This window comes from Haliotis asinina, chromosome 5, assembly GCF_037392515.1.
Source record: "Haliotis asinina isolate JCU_RB_2024 chromosome 5, JCU_Hal_asi_v2, whole genome shotgun sequence".
NCBI lineage: Eukaryota > Metazoa > Mollusca > Gastropoda > Lepetellida > Haliotidae > Haliotis > Haliotis asinina.
The window spans coordinates 69,038,804-69,058,939 of record NC_090284.1 but is presented as its reverse complement, the minus strand read 5'-3'; the positions used below and the strand labels follow the sequence as shown (position 1 = coordinate 69,058,939).

The 20,136-nt window shown below is 37.9% G+C and overlaps 2 long non-coding RNA genes across 2 annotated transcripts; one reads left to right on the top strand and one right to left on the bottom strand.

Annotated features, from left to right (window-relative positions):
* Positions 1 to 1,002: 1,002 nt before the first annotated feature.
* On the bottom strand, positions 1,003 to 18,233 carry LOC137285137 (uncharacterized). Its single transcript, XR_010956951.1, has 5 exons — positions 18,101 to 18,233; positions 7,121 to 7,225; positions 4,636 to 4,788; positions 3,910 to 4,005; positions 1,003 to 3,041 (listed from the first exon to the last, which is right to left on the bottom strand). It is a non-coding gene; the product is annotated as an uncharacterized lncRNA (long non-coding RNA).
* LOC137285138 (uncharacterized) lies at positions 14,693 to 17,264 on the top strand. The gene is made up of 3 exons (XR_010956952.1): positions 14,693 to 14,958; positions 15,500 to 15,781; positions 16,185 to 17,264. It is a non-coding gene; the product is annotated as an uncharacterized lncRNA (long non-coding RNA).
* Positions 18,234 to 20,136: the final 1,903 nt, after the last annotated feature.

The following is a 20,136-nucleotide window of genomic DNA, read 5'->3' as shown; positions in this document are numbered from 1 at the left end:
ACATACATACATACATACATACATACATACATACATACATACATACATACATACATACATACATACATACATACATACATACATACAAAAAGGCAGAAGCGCGTAAGAATGACATTCCATTTCGGCACACAGCTATGTTAATTTACCGGGACATAAATCTTCACATTTCTTCAACCTCCCTTGCGAATCAGCCTGGTGACAGAGAGAAGCACAGCTACGACAGTCATTTGTTTCAGCATCGTAATAATAATCTCTTTGGCAGGCTGTAGAACAGAATAAACATTTTACACAGGTTGGTGACAGTGGATCGTCAGTGCACAGTGTATTGGGTTTTGTAACATTGATATGATCACTATAAACGTGGCAATTACCCATTGATGGATCAGGAATCTTTTTGCTATTCGTGATAAGACTTGATAGTCTTACGAAACTTCGTCGCTGCTGTTGATTGTATATGTGTAGCTGGTTGACTGAGAGCAGTCTGTACACATTCATAAATCACCTGCATACACAAGACGTTAGTTTCTGGAAACAAACCCCAACACTGAGCATCGCTTGAGGCAACATGTATGTATGTTGAACATTGAAATATGGACATAGTGTTACGAGAAAAAATACAAAGCTAGCGTACTAGAAATGTGTTCAGTACCTTTCATGATTCACTTATTTCCGCCTTATTTAAATAACCCACTAAACTCACCGATTGGTTATTACATATGACGTCACGGTTAAACAAGAGAGGTCGGTCGGACACTCACTCAGCTCTGTTGCTATGTCCGGGTCTGTGCACATGTTCTGTCACTGAGCAAGCCACTCGACATTAAACCCCTTTCAATGTATTCATAAAGAGTCCCTCGAGGAATCAGCTGATGTGTCTTTTTCATGCGTGAATGTCAACACTGAGTGAATGTAACCTTAACGTCATAACGTCAAAATAAAGTTTCAATGCAAAATATGCTTAAATTTTCAAAGAATGAATGAAAAGATGCGCAACCCCAAAAGTGCATTATAATGCAAGTTTTTATTTCGTTTAATATATGTTACATTCAATATGTGTGACCAGCATGATCAAATATATATGATCAATGCACACATACATATTTACTGAAATCAAGATAAATTGTAACATGTTCATAGTCAAACGTAATACGAGCATTAGAGTAGAAATGACTGTTCAAATGTTATCCATGTGTAACACAATTTGAAAAATAAACAGGTGGATGTCATGTGACCCGGAATGAATGTGCAATGTGACTGATTACAATGTTTGCACACATACATATGTTTATTGGTATGTTCTGTGTTGGGACAGTTAGTACAGTTTCGTGGCAGTTTGGCGAAATATTTAGTTTCTAATACTGGGTCTCTTTTACGGATGTTCTATAATGGTTTGTAATGTACCAGACACATTGTAACTAACATGGAAGTTTTGCCCCCGGCCTGCAAATGTAAGCAGACATTTCCAAATATTTTCAAAATCTTCTAATATATATGTTAACACAACGTCAACGCAACCGCCGTGACTGTCCCGAGAAACAGATTATTCTTGATGTCAATATTGATGTTAAAGGTTTATGAATACACAACTGAAAATCAGTGTTGATACCAGACCCCAATTTTTCGAAACAATCTAAAGTCTGAGTTTTGACATAAGTTACAGTTTTCACTCAAATTTGGAAAAACACCTGCAGGAACATGCATTTCCCAGAATCGACTGAAACTGATATTAAACTCAAGCTTAGTGGAAAAATAAGTTTGATGGATGAATAGATTACGTTGTTTGGTATTTTTTATCTGGAAAATACATTTGAGTTAAAATTTCACTTATTACAAAATTAGTTATTATAACTCCGTGTATGCATTTGTGCTGTGGTGAAAACCCATATCTTCCCTGCACCGAGAGGAAAACGTAACCGATTTCTGATCCCTCAATTTTGTGTGCGACGTCATGGAATGTAACACAACAGAATGAAGTCATGAAAAGTGGTTCAGATTTTATCGCCAGTAAGTAGATGAGTAAGTAGAACGGGAAGAAACTGAGACACTGAAGTCTGTTGAAAGTATGGGAAACGAAAAGCGGAATATGACAGACAGACAGACAGACAGACAGATAGATAGATAATTTAAAATTTAATAGGTGTTCGGGCAACTAGGCCCGTTCGCGGAATATGATGTGCAGTTGCTTAACAACTGGCTGCTATTGGAGAAGGAAAATAGAGACATAAGAAAAGCTGTGTGTTTTGTGTGTTTTAGTGTAATGCTTTTTTGTAGAGCGTAAATGTTTTATCTAAATACATAGATTCTTGCTTGGCTAGTATTAAGTGATACAATATTATGACACTCCCTTTTCCATATCTTATCCAGTGTCATCACGTGACAACACTACGGAAAAGGGAGGGTGATAATCTCGACTCATCCGACGAAAAACAGTGGATAACAAGCACATTCGAGTAAGTTTATCCCACCGTATGTGTCATAACAGAATTTTTTAATGATCTATTTGCGAAATAGAAAGGATTCATATATTTTGATTGCATGCAGTGACCAAACATTCTTTTGTAATTTCTCATCAAAATTCTTTAATTGCGCTTGTATGTAGCCAGTGTCAATCTACAATTCTTATAGTGTATAGCATAGCAATATATACATTGATATCAATCACAGCCATGCTTGAATCATCAATATTTCGAAAGGAACGAACCCCATCCCAAGTAGTCATAGCCTTGTGACTTGTTTTGTAGTGCATCCCTCCTGTATGGGATGATGTTTATGATATCAGCCCCTCGATTGTTTAGTGCAGACGATTTGCAGGCTGTCGTCGAAGGCCTTGAGATTTGAGTTTGGCATTTCATGGTGTTTTTCATAGATTGGTAATACGCCATATTCCGCTGGGGCTTCGTTGCGTTTCTTTGTATTTCGTTCTTGTAGGAAGTGTGTAATTGATCTTTTCAGGAGAACATGCATAACAATCACCATGAGTGAACACAAGATGATCAGAACAGCCAGAAAAATGACCGCGTATTGTGCTTCAAAAGAACTATCTGAAAAGAAAGAAAATTAGAATGATTAAATTCCAGATATGGAAAACCCTCAAATGTCACTGATTACTGAAAGTTAGTCGAACACCACTGTATATACGCCGATCTGCGTATTCCCAATATACACTTTATCTACTGTTGTGTCGAAGCTTGGAATAATTACATAGTGCCATTAAACTTCGACTCAACGGCGTAACTTGGTATTTAAAATTGAGAAGACGGTGTGTATCTCATTCAGGTAAACACCCTTGCATTCAAATGGAGTGATTTGTAATCAACTCTTGGCATTTTAGTAATGTCAAATAACCTGGCATTGTGAATATTTTGAATAGAGTGAATATCACTTGCGGCCATAGGATCATGATTCTTCTGCACTACCCTTATGGACACATGTTGTTCAGTTATAATGCATATGAATTGTCCTTCGTACTTGAAATGCAAAAAAGCAAATTCTCCCTAGTTTTGTTTAAAAACAACATGTTTCAATGAATCGCAGTCGCGTAACTCTAAGTAACACTTTCTGACAAACTTTTTCATATAGGAAACATATGCTTTAGACACAGCTTTATTAATCACAATCTTTTTTGAATGCATACCAGTTGACAAAACTGCCTCAATAATGTGTATACACAACTACGAAATACACTTACTTTCTACACCCACATTTGATCATTATAGCACGTGTATGTTTATGTCAAACTAATAAACAGCAATTCGAGGTAGTAACATCATTGATACTAGGCAATTGTTTCATTTTTGAAGCTGTACTTTCGTCGGAAACATTGACAGAAATATATTTGTTGCCATATTTTTACATAACAGGTACTGAAGGATCGAAATGGTCGTTTTCTTTAAAGACTGTTTAACTTACCACTACTGAGGTTCATGGTTGATTGCTCGTAAGTGGGTGTCACAAAGTCTGTTACCCGATCAATCGGTACCTCCGTGACAGGTGTTTCGACGCCGACTGAAAAGCATGAGGCACTCAAGGAATGACTGTACTCAATGAAATACGGAACCAGGTGAAGTCCTATCCTCTTGAAGTCAAGTTTATATTGGATGATGCATGAAATGCATGTACCATAAGATGCCTAATTACTGTAGAAATAGATTCATTTGTTACATTTAAATACCTTTGTGTAACTGAAATGGAAATACATTTTATTGTATACCTGCATGTACGCATGTGTCCCTCAAATAAAACTATACACGTCATCAACTAACGTTTATACTGAAACTCCAATGTCCAGTGGAGCACTATTAAAACCATGTGGTGGTTATACCAGGTGTCAGCGAAAAGGTGAATGTATCCTGTCGCACCTTTGTCAACAGACACTAACAAACACACCGATGATCATACTGATGATCATTTTCTGTCTGGTCCAGATTCCCTTCTTTACAGACCGCCGCCATATAGCTGGAATATTGAATATTGCTCACTGCGGCATAACACTAAACTCACTCGCTCATCTGTTTTGCTTTAAACACACGGGAAATAAATTATACGTTATACGTTATATGACTGTAATCACAAGTCATTATCCACTCGTCTGTCATTTTCAGTGGGATCATTCTTTCAATCACATTGTAACAATACCTGGACAATATCGTTGACAGAGTTCGACCGTTCCTCTGACAGTAGCCTGGTGGCATAATTCATCGCAAGGTTTGCATGTCCCAGACACCGGTTCCAAGTAAAAGTCTTTTGAGCACGTCGACATCTTTGACATAACTCCTCTGGTTCACAATGCTGAATAAAGACAGACTTTAGATAAGAAACGCCATGCTTGATTCTTTCAAACTTATTGTATCTTAATACAAAAAAAAATACTGTGTAACAATGTTCATAAGTGTCCAGTGAAACTATAATCATATTCCCTTTCATACAAGATGTGCAACTTCCTCATTATTTACACACGCCGTTTCTGGGCCAATACTAGCCCCTACACCACCTAAAGATGAAAGGCCAAGAATTAGCTCAGAAACGTTATGTGTAAATCATTAGGAAGCTGCCTCGTTTAATACCAAATTCTTAATGCCTAATCAAACATATACTCCCTTTTTCCTTTTTTAGTATAGCCGATAGAATTATACGGGTGGTTATTGAAAGTGGACAAGATGTACTTACTCACGAAGTCTGCGGAACAACTGATTCTCATATACATGTAATGCTATAGTTAATTTTCATTAACTATATATGTACTGCTCACAAAGTCTGAACAACAACTGATTCTTATTAATAACATTACAATAGGTAATTTTCATAAAATGTACATGTACTACAAAGTCTGCAGAACAACTGACACACGCCAAACAGAACAACAAGCAAACAAGCAAACGAACACACTCCGAGCTAATTTAGCTAAACGAATAAAGAGACAGGTATGTGGTCGAAATTATCATGTATTTCAAAAGTAATAAGATAAATCATTTTGGAACGTCGTGGAATCGACTTTCTATATCAGTACTTCGCCCAAATCACAAACCACTTGTGTAGTACTACAGATGTTAAGTTCCATAGTCTGTACTGTAATATATATGTGGATCCTAGTTGTACTTTCATTTTCCGTTGTCATGACTTGTACCTGGTACACTTCATATTAAATACAATAGGTTAAAACTGAGACAAAGTATCAGTTAATATCTGATAATTGGAACGTATAAAACAGTTTGCCACTTACCAGTATGTCAGTTGTATTATCAAAACACCTATCAGTGTCTTTGGTATTCCGTCGAAACGTTTAACGCCTACACGATAAGGAAGTTTAGGTCACAGGGAAAACCCATAAAAACTCCCATAAACAGTCCTCTACATGTAATAATTTATAAACTTCGTTAACATCATACTATGTCCTTAAAAAAGGTAGGGGATCTTCATTTTTCATTTACCATTAAAATATTTAGGAGATTTATCGGAGTCCATCAATGTTGACAGGATATTATTGAATGTTTTGAGCGGGCATCACCATTTGCACTTCCTCACAACCATAGTTATTTGGAATGTAGTAGCAGTTGAAAGATGACTGGTGTATGACATGTAATTTTCATGTATACGATTTTCATTTTAAAACAAACGACTAGAAACAAACACTAACAAATGTGTGTTGCAAGATGAGTGTCAAAATTAATGTTCTAAGTGATTTCTCGTCAAAATTAAGAATGGGACCCCATGCATGAGTATGAGGCTACTGCCTTCTGTAGGTGCATATCATGCGTTGTGTTTACAGATGGTAATAGAGGGAAGTGATGGCGCGTTCCCAAGATGTCTGTCCTTGAAACGTTTGTTAACGTTTACACTTCCTATCCTATAAGAAATACAAATGGCAATACTGAGCCTTTGCATCATCATGAGGCGAAACTATAAAAAGTTGTGGTATAAGGGTTTCTAGGTCTATCTAAAATATACTGACATCATTCTGTAATGGCTATGTGAACTATGACAGCTTTAACACAATGTATTGAGGAATCATTGCATGTTTTCAAACACTTACGGGAGCACCATGCCAACTGAAACACATTCCCTGAAACACATTATCCTGTTACCCAGAATATATGTACTAGCTGGTTTAACCCTTATACAAGTCTAATGTCTCAATGTGAGTGGTATAGAATAGTTATTAAAATGATAATTCAAAATTTATGCTGCTGTTAACGACAGACAAGGTTCAAGTAGACCAACAACTAGTCTCTGAGATGAACATATTTTACAGAAAAATCACAATAAAAAGAATGTAATATAATGAAAAGGACCCCTTAGAATTTATTCATTTTCAGAAGCTGTAGAAATGTAGACTTGCCACATTTTGTAGACTTCAGTTGGCTTTCCTGGATATATTTGCTCCAGGGTGTATATCAGAGACAGAGCCTACCATACTCAGATAGTTGATTGTTGTTGCTTTAGAATAACGATTTTTACTAATACCTTTCTGAAATCACAATGGATATAAAAATGAGGATCAAACATCCATGCAAAAAATGTTTTATGTTTTCGGTAGGATTCGTAAAGTCTGAGCGAAATGGACCTAGGGGGATAGAGTGATATAAAAGAATATTGGGATAGGGTGTAATGTATTTCTATTGACCTGTTTCTTGGCTTCTCTCTGCTGTGTTGGCTGAGGAATTTGCTGGTAAGATCATCTTCGGCTCTGTGTGAGAACTTGTCGAGGATGAATTCAGGTCGGACCAGTCTGAAACATGGTAGAATCACAAACATGGTCCATTTATCACTTTTGAAAATGTACATGTATGACAGCCTGAATAAGGAATGCTGAACAGATATAAATAGTATCTCTGAATTACTTTAAACAAAGCTGCAGTTGCCGTTCAATGGTATGCATATTTTTCCCACGACAAGAAATATTAAAATCATCCACAAATAACGATCCATCAATTGAACCGTTTAAAACTTTTGATAAACTATTTATCTTGATGCTAAAAAGTGTGACAGACAGAATACTGCCTTGTGGAACACCCTGATCCTGATTGTAATGATCAGACAGGGTAGAACCCACTCGAACTTGAAACTGTCTGTTATTTAAAAAGTTGGCAATAAATTGAGGCAAACGACCTCGCAAGCCGAAGTCATGTAAATCTCTTAAAATACCATATTTCCAGGTTGTGTCATATGCCTTCTCAAGATCAAAAAAGATAGACACAGCATGTTGATTATTAATCAGTGCATTTTTAACAAATGATTCCAGTCGCACTAAGTGATCGACAGTACTTCTGTTTTTACGGAAACCACACTGTATATCAGTTATAAGGTTATTTGTTTCCAAGTACCAAACAAGTCGATTATTTATCATGCGTTCCATGGTCTTGCAAACACAGCTAGTTAACGAAATCGGACGATAATTGGATGGATCGGTATGATCACGTCCAGGTTTAGGTATGGGTACTACTATGGCGTCACGCCATGATGAAGGAAAGTTACCCGATGTCCAAATATCATCAAAAATATTTAGGAGAGTTTCTAGGCAGGATTCTGGTAAGTGCTTCAGGAGTTGATAATGTATGTTATCAGCTCCTGTAGCAGTATCATGAGCTTGATCAAGAGCAGTATGGAGCTCATGAATAGAAAAAGTTTCATTATAATCTTCCCCATTATCTGAGTTGAAATTAATAGTTTTCTTTTCTTGTTGTTTTTGATACTGCTGGAATTTAGGTAAATAATTAGAAGAGGAAGAGTGTTTAGCAAGGGTTTCACCCAGTTTATTTGCGATATCTGATTTATCGGTAAGTACTTGATCTCCATGTTTAAGATGATTGACAGTAGATTTAGTACCTTTACCTTTAATTTTCTGGACCATATTCCATACCTTGGACATGGGTGTCCGAGAATTTATTTTAGATACATAATTTTGCCAAGATTGGCGTTTGTTCTGTTTAAAAGTACGCCGTGCTTTAGCATTTAAAATTTTAAATTTATTCAAATTATGCACCATAGGATGGCGACGGAAATAATGTTCTGCTTTTTTCCTTGCCTTCCTAGCTTGTTTACATTCATCGTTGAACCATGGTTTTCTTATGTGTGAAACTGCAGAGGACTTTGGTATACACTCATCAGCTATGGAGTTCAATTCATCAGAAAAACATTTAATAGCATCAGGAACGTCAGTAAAACGTTCAAGTTTAAGCTTTTCAGCACACAGTGTTTCATATAAAGTCCAGTTAGCCTCTTTAAAATTCCGTCTTGATGATGGAGGAACATCGGATGGAGTTACAGCTTTTAATATAGTAGGAAAATGGTCACTTCCACAGAGGTCATCATGGACTGACCATTCGAATTCATTAAGTAGTTCTGAATTTGTGAGTGACAGGTCAAGAGCAGAATAGGTCCCTGTCCCAGGGTGTAAATACGTATTAGAGCCATCATTATAAATACATAAATCGTTGTCAGAACAGAAGTCCTCCAACAACTTACCTTTAGCGTTTATATTTACACTACCCCAGAGAGGGTTGTGCCCATTTAAATCTCCCATTATGATACAGGGCTTCGGGAGTTGGTCATAGAGAGCTTGCAGATCAGTTTTGGCAAACGTCGAAGACGGCGAAATATACAGCGAGCATAGCGTAAACGCTACATGTAAAGTAATTCTCACAGCAACAGCCTGCATATTAGTATTAAGTGATACAGGGCTTTGAATAACGTTTTGTCTGACTAGAACGGATGACCCGCCAGTGGCTCTATCACCCGGAGGTGAAAAAGAATGATATGCATTAAAATGGCGAAGGTCAAATGCATCTGTTTGTTTTAAATATGTCTCTTGGAGACATAACGCTGAAGGTGTGAAATCTTGGACTAATAGCTGTAATTCATGTAAATTAGTCCTCAAACCTCTGCAGTTCCATTGTACAATATTATTGGAATAAACTATCTTTTGGGGGGATTTTTTGGGGATCTACCCCGCACTCTTTTGGAGGGCGACAAGCTATGTGCCCTAGAATGGACGTTTTCAGAAACGTCCATATCTTCAAGAGACCCATATTTATTAAACAATTGAATTTTATTTTGTGACCCCTTAGGAGCTCTGCCACTTTGTTGCTTTGAAGCATCAGACTTAGGTTTGGGTTTAGTTTTAACAATTTGTTGTCTATCAGCTGTTGAATGAGACTCAGAGCGTGACTGTGAAGATGACTTATGATCAGAGGACTTTGATGTAGTAGGAAGTGATTCCTCAGTCTGGGATGATATAGCAGGGTATAAAACCTGTGGGGCGTCGGAACTGACCTAAGTCAAGGTAGTTTGGCATCCTGTGGATGATTTTGTTATTTTAGAGTTGGATTCAGATGATGATTTTGCTACTGTAGCATAACTTTCTAGAAGGTCAGATCTCTTCACCAGTTTCTTTGCCTCAGAAAAAGAGATATTTTGGGTGAACTTTATTTTGTTAATCGCCATTTGCTCTTTCCATATTGGACACTGTTTTGACGAAGATGAATGGTCGCCAGAGCAGTTAGTGCATTTTTTAAAGTCACTGTCACAATCTTCTGTTGTGTGTGTCTTCTCACCACAGTGAGCACACACAACAGACAATGTGCAGGTAGATACACCGTGTCCATATTTCTGACATTTAAAACACCTGAGCGGGTTGGGGATGTAGGTTTCAACTTGGATATTGCAGTAACCCGCCTTTACTGATTTGGGAGCATTTGGCAATGAAAAAGAAAACAGATAGGTATTTGTTTGGATTGTTTCATTGTTTTTTCGGGTGGAAAAGCGCTTCACATACAGCACACCTTGATCCTTCATTTCGCATGCTATATCAAGCTCGGACATGTCAGCAAACAACCGATCACGATCTCTCACGATACCTTTACTTGTGTTCAAGGTCTTGTGAGCAGAGACCGTGACCGGAATGCCCACAAAAGATTCAATGTTCATCAGATTGGTTGTCTGCTGTTTCTTGCCACACTCTATTAGTAATGCACCCGAACGCAAGCGTCTAATGTTCTTGACATTCCCAGCAATACCTTGAATGCCCTTAGATACTGCGAAAGGGTTCAACTTCAATGGTGTCTTGTCCGGAGTCTCAATAACGAGGAAACGTGGCCAATACTCAATCGATAGAGACGGTCTATGAGAAGTATCAACGGGATCAATTTCAAGTGGACGTTTGGTTTTTTTGGGGGGTATTTCATAAGCCATGATTGGTGTCATATGATTCATCATCCGAGCTCCCCACCCACCATGGAGTATCACAAGGACAATGCTAAAGCAAGCGGGCCTCCAGCTTGCAGCACCAAGGATACCCGGATGATATACTCCAGCAGAAGAATTAAGAGATTAATAATTCTACCAGATTGGCCCATGAGCCACCGCCTTCTGGCATAGGACTCTAGGCAAATTACAGAACAACATACTTCAAATTCAAAATGTTTTAGATTATAAAGCCAAGTCCAAATTTACAACGATTCCAAATGATATATGTGCATTGATAAATATAATAATGCCCCATGCACAGGGCTTGGCATGACCAGCCGATTGGTCGAACCGGGCCTATTCGACCACCCGTCTAGGCTAAGTCAGGGCCGAAGTGGTGTATTGAGCAACAGGAACACGGTTGCAAGCTCCTATTGCTCTCAACCACCAGGATCCCCTCCTCCGCCGACACAGGGCTGCAACCCACGGCAAACGGGTTGGTGGACCAAATATCCTCCCGGGTCCACTACGGGGATGTCGGCGAGCTCTTGGCGTTACCCAGCACCCACCACGAGGAGGTGGCTCGCCACGGGTGCCGCCAGTCCGTCAGTCAGTCAGGGGTCACTATGTGTCTCATGATGTCATAAATGAGTGTCATATATTGTATTCATGGAAATGTAATAGTGAGTGAGTGAGTTAATATTTATCGTCACATCGGCAATATTGCAGCCATATTGGGACGAGAAGAATTTAATTTATACCAATATCAAAAGCAAAATAATTTGAACGTAAAAACCTGCCATCCAAGGACAGTAAAAAAACTAGCGTATCACTGATATGCACATAAAGCTAGCATTGAAAGCTAAAACACTGCAATTAAAGAGGACAATACGATATAAAACACGGGCTGTAAATCGCCAACAACTGAATGTAGATCACCCTACTCTAGGGCCCATGGGGTCTTGGCTTTTGCTACCTGCATGGACTTTAGCTGGATTCACATTATCCCTTCGGCCATTGGCGGTTATACTGAAATTTAACCATTATTAAAAGCAACAAATACACTACGATTAAAAGCTTATTCCTACTAAATTTACATCAGAATATTTTGAGACTTAGGTACGCTCTCAGGGGGACAATGATTATACCATACTTCAACCCCCTTTGAGGTTACAGCCACTAACAATCTCAGCTACTAATTTAGACGCGCACGCGCACGCGCACGCGCACGCACACGCACACGCACACGCACACGCACACACACACACACATATATATATATATATATATATATATACCTACATGAGTGTCCCACTCCCCCTGCATTAGATCAGATTGGAAATATAATAGTTTTTGATGTTTGTAGTTTGGGAGCAATTACAATTTTTAATTGGAAAGTTTTTAAGGAGAGCAAGTGTAAGTTTGTTTTCAGTAATATGACAAAAGGACACTCTCCGCGTGCAACACGGAGTTACACGCGTGCAACCACTTGACAACCTACTTGAGATACTCATTGTCCATGGTGCAGTCCTAAACTGCTTACTATTTCCTGTCTTTCTAGTCAGACACTTGTCTTTCTACATAATGGAAGCTGGTCGCTTGTGAGATAACGCTTATTGAGATAACGACATCCCATGTTAAACAGCCTAGTGATGTCTTTGATTCAAGATAACTGCGCAAGTGAATGACAGCGTGTTTTAAACTGGCTAGTGATACCTTTGATTTAACAAAAAGCCCTATGATTTTTGACCTAATAATAGCAGCTGCATTTCCCCTTATATACATTATCTATTGTTCACTTCTGTGTTTTTCCGTGCGTACCAATTCACGAGCATATTTTACACTGCGTTGCCCTTTGAAATTCATCTCATATGCATAAAGTCATATTAATTCTATACAGTTCAATAAAATATTTGGTTATGTGAACTCTCGAGTCGACAAACCCATAACATAACTGAACAAGAATTGAAAATAGGCATTCAGTCTGACCTTTAAACAATTTCTGGTCAAACGGCTAACTATTCGAGCACATGGGAGGCGAGCACACGTCAGTTCCCGCATCCACTTGAACATATCTGTACACACATAAATCGTGAATGGCAGCATTAAATATTTAGAATGGGGTTTGTTTTAATCACTGGATGGAGAAACATCTTATATTATTTCATCGAATCATACATCTCCTCAGTTAAGACTTAGTGAGCCAGCGATGTCTGCTGGGTAGTAGTAGTTCTTAGATTGTGCCCCATTCACGCACTAAATTGATTTTGCTAACAGCTACAATCGTTTATTGTTCACAGATATGGGAACTTCGGAATCGTCCCATGTGTAGCAAATAGCGAGCACATTTTAAACTGTCTCGCCCTTTGGTGTACCAAAACACGTCTCTGATATGTACCATATCCATGAAATCGGATTGCCAGTGACTATCGAGACCTTTGATCACATACGTATACCTTGGAAACGTTCTAGATGATTCATGGTATAGGTGTCTTGTCATTTAAACCGTTCTTAATTCGATGTAAATCAGTATTAAACTGACCTTAGCTTGCACAGCTTCGTTCAGTTTCTTGGGTCCAGCATAACTACTAGGACGTTTGGGGTCGTAAAATACCCTGTTAAAGTACTATTCCCAAGGTGCCATCTCAAATACAGGACATGATTCGCATACATCATGCTATACAGACAAAATACAAAGTACAAAATACAAATTCAATTATGTTATGCAATAGAAATATATTAATATATAAGTATATTTTTTGTAAGCTCAGATTTAAGTCAGATTTGCAGAATTTCAGATAAACTGTTTCAAAGCACTGACATTGTTAATGCCTAAGTAACTCAAGATGATACACCTGAGTACTATACTGAATACATGCCACTCAAAAATATCATACGAAGCTCCTGAAGAGACACTGCGTATCCGAATAAAAGCGACAAGTAACGACTTATAAATATCTTAATAATGTCCTGACATTTTATACATCACAATAATAACTAGTCATACTTTATCTTAAGTGTCCTTGCATGTTTTAAATCACAATAACTAGTCACACTAACACACACTAACCAAAGTGTTCTTACATGGTTTACATCACAATAACTAGTCACACTAACACACACTAACCAGAGGGTCCTTACATGGTTTACATCACAATAACTAGTCACACTAACACACACTAACCAAAGTTTCCTTACATGTTTACATCACAATAACTAGTCACACTAACACACACTAACCAAAGTGTCCTTACGTGTTTTACATCACAATAACTAGTCACACTAACACACACTAACCAAAGTGTCCTTACATGGTTTACATCACAATAACTAGTCACATTAACACACACTAACCAAAGTGTCCTTACATGGTCTACATCACAATAACTAGTCACATTAACACACACTAACCAAAGTGTCCTTACATGGTCTACATCACAATAACTAGTCACATTAACACACACTAACCAACGAGTCATTACATGTTTTACATCACAATAACTAGTCACATTAACACACACTAACCAAAGGGTCCTTACATGGTCTACATCACAATAACTAGTCACATTAACACACACTAACCAAAGTGTCCTTACATGTTTTGCATCACAATAACTAGTCACATTAACACACACTAACCAAAGTGTCCTTACATGTTTTACATCACAATAACTAGTCACATTAACACACACTAACCAAAGTGTCCTTACATGGTTTACATCACAATAGCTAGTCACACTAACGCTGATGCCCAAGCTCCAGGAGCTTCGCAATAACTCTAATTTACCTTTTGAAAATATTTTCAGTAATCACACTTTGAACGTTAGTATTTTCATAAGTGCAACCCGAACCCACCCACCCCAGTCGTACACATGCACCTCAAATCAAGTTACTGAATCAACTGATGTCTGATTTGTCACCAAATCCCAAGCTAATGTACGTAGTGTGACCTGACCATATACGAGTTTCGACTTGTTCTCGGGCACGCCTCATCACTATCTGACCAATCAGCGCGTACAATCTACCATCGTTGTTCATTCACACATCACAATGCACCGGGATTGTTGACTTCCCTCAGATGTGTTGTGTTCCCAACAACGATGAAAGTATTATTTTTGTTTGCATTTCTGTGGGCTTTCAGTGTATCCGATGGGAAAAAAGCATGTTCACCTGGAAGGTATTGGGACTCTGGGCTGAATAAGTGTGATCTATGCTCATCTATATGTGACTTCATGGAACAACAAGGAACTGTCAAAACGTGTCAGGAAAGTTGTCCTGGTAAGTAACTTTTAATAACGGTAAATTTCAACGTTATTTCGTTGATCTATGTTAACTACATGTACACCCCTCACTGAAGGTTTCTTAATTAGCCTGACACTCAAAGACAAGAGTTGAATATGAAAACCACGTGTTTGCTGTCAAAACATGGCCGTCAATGACGCGAGAAGCCTGTTATATTTATAGAAACAAAGGGAAATAACTTGAGAAGGTATCTTGTCACAATGCAGTTGCAAAATACATATATTGTGTAATATATGGTTTAAGTATTTAGAAATATTTTAGTTATGAAATTATTTTATTACGTTTATTGTGTTATACAATTAAGCTAAAGATAAACCTACGGGCGTGTTGCTGTCCTTGCACCATGAGTGAAATGCAATTTAAATATCCCCTTGTTCAAACATGGTTCAAAGAGCAAACTTTAATCATAGCTATATTCAATGTGCCCGCTTATGTGTAATGTATAATGTGTTACCAGTGCAAAATAGAAATTATTTTCTACGGTGGAACTTTTTTATCTGTGTATATTTCATTACAGATTACAAATCGGGAGCTGATGCAAAACACGCACATCAACAACCCATCGACAATAGCGAGACAACCATGATTGTGCCAGTGGTTGTATGTGTCAGTGTTGGTGTGATCTGCAGTATTGTTGTAGTGGGGTTTCTTCTTCGTCGGCGTCGTCAACGACACACTCATGCGCCATCTGGCGAGCAAACCCCACAACCACCATTTCTACCTCTCTCATCTGTAACATACGTGGCTTTGCCAATTCATACCCAGACAGAGGAATCAGCAACACCTGCCTCGTCTATAGGTACGACATTAACCACTACATTTGACAAGATAAAGATCACAACTTTCTAAATAATTAAATGAATCTTTTTTGCCATGAATTGAAATATGTTCTTATGTCGACAGATTTTGATAGTAATGATATCAACATAGAATTTTACACTACCATAAAGCGTTGTACTAGTCATGACGTCAAATTGGACATTGCTATGACGTCATGTTCAGAAGCACCAATGACTGAGCAGGTATGCTTAAAGCAAAGGATAGTTCATGGTACACGCCAGGAGGCTAAGTCTGTCGATAAAATGCCAGTCAGTAAAGTCCCGTCTTCTTCATGTTTCAAAATCTCTTTTTTCACATAGATCCTCATGGACAATACATGCAACATCTTTAAATACAACACTGTGCGTATTTGGTCTCCTTAGGTGCGCCTGCAGACCGACGGGGTGATATCGGAGGAAATAGAATGGGTTACCCTGACCTTCCTGCCCGATTTGAACCAATCGGTGTCGACATCTCATCAAGCTGATGACCAGGAATATATTATAATTGGTGACACTACTGACCTGATCATAACACAGTATGAGAGAACACATATACAAGATTCCTCTATTGCGCATATCGCTATCAAGTTGATCTTCCAGTGTACAGGAATGTTTATTTGATAAATTCGTTTTGTAGAAGCGTACATGTATTCTCTAAAACAAATCTCAGAAACAGTCGAGATAGATTTCAAAATTACATGTATTACACAATGTGTGGACATCTGTGGTGATTATGGGAATAGATGCATTATTAATGTATGTTTTGTTGTATCATGTTTTGTGGGGATTTGTTTTGCATAAAGTATGTGTTTGTTGAATGTCTGAATGAATGTGAAGTCTTTTCAAGGTTTTATATTGTGTGTATCAGCAGGGTGAAAGCAAGAGGTGTTTGCTTTTTGTATTTTGAATGTTTCTTTTCACGAACAATGACAAGTGGAATTTGATTCTCGTCCATTAAAGACATTTCTGTAAATACACTTAATCCCTGTATAGTGTATTGATGTATTCCCTTTGATTTCCAAACAACAGTTGATAATCAGTAAAGAGGCTGTTATACCTGAATTCCATAATAGATAGTAATACAAGTAACCAAAACTGCCTTTAAAGTCTATTTTGATACCGGTGTCACCAGATAATATAACTGACTTTTTTTACAAATTGTGAAAGACAAAATGTGTGCCTTCGTCCTATTTACTCATTACAGAAAATGTTTGGTCTGTTGTTTAATGCTGCAGTCAGCACAAGTACATCTTCCTAACCTGAAAAATGGCTGTAGGGGTGATACCCCTGCATTTCCATACAATGTCCATACCGCCTTAGTCAACTGCGTTAGTTCATTGCTTACCTATTGCACTGTTATAGAATATGTTCTATAATTTATCAGATGTTCTATCGTTACATTTGTCATTGTTATAAGTAATTATATCACTGGTTAGATAAAAAATAAAAAAATAAAATAAACAGATTCTATTTTCTTATTTTTGTCGAGTAAATGTAGTGGAAGGACGACAAGTCGGTAACATTTCAATCAACCAATGGGAGTAAAATAGTGTGAGGTAAGTAAGCTATGCTATTTACAGTTGAATATACCCAGGCAGTTATATCACTGTACATACGTAAGAACGTATTGTCTGTAGACTCATTATCTCGTAGCAGGTCAGCCTTCAAGTCACTTAGGACTTCATTTCCCTCACAGAGGACGATAAACGGCATAAGGGCTTTCAAACTTTGTCCTGAGACACAAAATATAAATTATGGTTCTCGGAAGTGTAATGTAATGTTCTAGCACGACGATGACTAAAAATAGATATTTCATCGTCGCCAGTTCATGCATATTCATGAACTATATGTCATCGGCCAGTTCCAGCCAGATTCACTGAATCAATGGCACATGATATACATGATAAAGAAGGCAGTGTAACCGCCGAAGAAAGGGGATTCATTCTTGAATTCATTTCTATCAAAATGGCTAAAACAATTATAACTTGATGATTCTTGAAAATTTTCATTGTAACAATAAGATATTTGGGGTGCGGGGTGTATATAAAATGGTGTCTGGACAATAAACAATATTTGAGAAGTATTCCTTAGTTATTTTAGATTGCATACTGACATGAACATAACGTTCTATTTCTCGGTCGTTTCGGATTAGAAATAACATACTTCCTTGTCCACATTAATGTCCCAGTCACACAGTCATCACCCCCATCCACGTGTTTGTAAATGCAGTTTGTGGTCCTGTGTTGCTGCAACAGTTTACATTAATGTACATGGCTTCTGCTGGTATTTGTACTCACCTTAACACTGATCTTCAAAGGCGTAGATGTGCTCATAGGTATATATTTCGCGCAACGCCATTTTACTTTCTTAAAGTAGGTTATCCTACGCGTTCCATAGCCCATGCACCGGTTTGCCGGGACTTTCAAAGCAGATGTCAGATGTTTCATTACGTTAGGTTTCCAACTTACAGAGAGAGGTGACTATAATATTCGGTATATTTTGATGTTGGTTGTGCATATTATTATAATATAGGTATTACACATAGTTTATGCTTCCTTTGAATTAATAAACTATACACGTTTGAGGGATGGGAGTGTGTGGAGAAGGTGGTGATTGTAGAGGAGGAGAATATATCCTCAGTACATTGAATGTTTACATTCTGTTGTCACGATTAATGAAGTACTGGTTAATGTGGTATTTGGCAGGGTCAGTTATAACGACTGACTTCGTACGTAATATTATGTTCAGGTCGATACGATATGGAGAAATAAGGTAGTACAGTGATTGAGAACCGATATTGATTCACCTTCCAATTTTGATTCCTGTTCTGTGATACAATTGTGACGTGAAAGCGTTAACCCATAACAACCACAATCATTTAACATGGTGAATTTTATGTGGATGAAAACCAGTGTATTACAGGATATATTATATTGTCTTTATTTAGATTACGGTAAAGAGCAAGCGTGTTCGGAAGAACAATACTATGACCGAAACGTGGGGAGATGTGACTCGTGTGCGGACCTCTGCTATGGAGAAAAAATTCAAGACACAACGGAAGAATGCAAATCCATGTGCCCCAAATGTAAGTTATCTGCAATAGTCGCATAAACAAATACAACCGTTAAAGCATAAGTTAGTTACACAACAGGAAGCAATATCCATAATATATACTGGACAAAATAAAATAGGGCGATTGGTATTTTTATGATTCAGTGAATGGATAGATCAATAGTCATAATTTCAAACTTTACATATATCTATATATATATAACTATTTTTGTCCAGTATGTTATGTAGAATATTGACTATTTACTTTTTGTTGTGTTGTTTAACGCCGCAGTCTACAATATGGCCGCGGTCTGTAAATGTTCGCGTCTGAACCTGTGATCAACAGCATGAGTGATCTACGCAACTGGTATACGATGACATGTGTCAACGAAGTCAGCAACCCTTAGAAATACTTCAATAAATGTATTGCTTTAAAAGGTAATCGATGTAAAGGGAATGCATTATGTTTTATATGTACTGTGTAGAAACGTATATACACAGAAACAGGCCTTAAATATGTCGGTATTTGAAACAATGAAGACATCTTTTATATCTTCGATATCACAGTGCTCACATAATCCATGTATGTTTATGTGCTGAGCCCATGGGACATGTTCGACACAGATGAAACAGCATAAAATATCTTTGAAATGATTTTTTTGTGCCTATGGACCCCATATGCATTTCATGCCAGGTGATTCGACAGTCCGTCGTGCTACGAGTAAATATATGGGATATGGATATCCCGTTGCGCATCTCACTGACTGCCCAGTTAGGCCGATGTGTGTTATTTCGGCATATGCTTGCTTTTTGCAATTGTGTAAATAATACAGAGTATACAGAGTAACAGCCTAAAACAGTTTATTTTTTCTATTTCCAGCAGTGCTTTAATGCTTCAAAAGAATATTTAAATATTCCTGTATGTTACAGTCCACCGTGGTGGACCAGGACCTGATTCAGGAAGGTCAACAGGACCAATTATTGCAGTACTGACATGTCCCATCGTCTTGGCAGTTGTCCTAGTAGCACTACTTTACCGGACCCAGCGTCTCCCATTAGTCTTACGCAAGTGTCTCGTACATCCCGAAAAGGGCTATACTCAAGCACGACAGTGCAGTGAAGGAAGCGATACTTCAGGGTCTAACCTTTCTTCCGTCAGTAAGTACGTTCGTGTGTTTCCAACATGACAATTACTCACAGATATTCCTCTACTGGGGAGCAGGGGATCCTTGATGGGCTGGGACTTTATTCAACTCAGTGTCTGCTTACCTTTCATACAAGT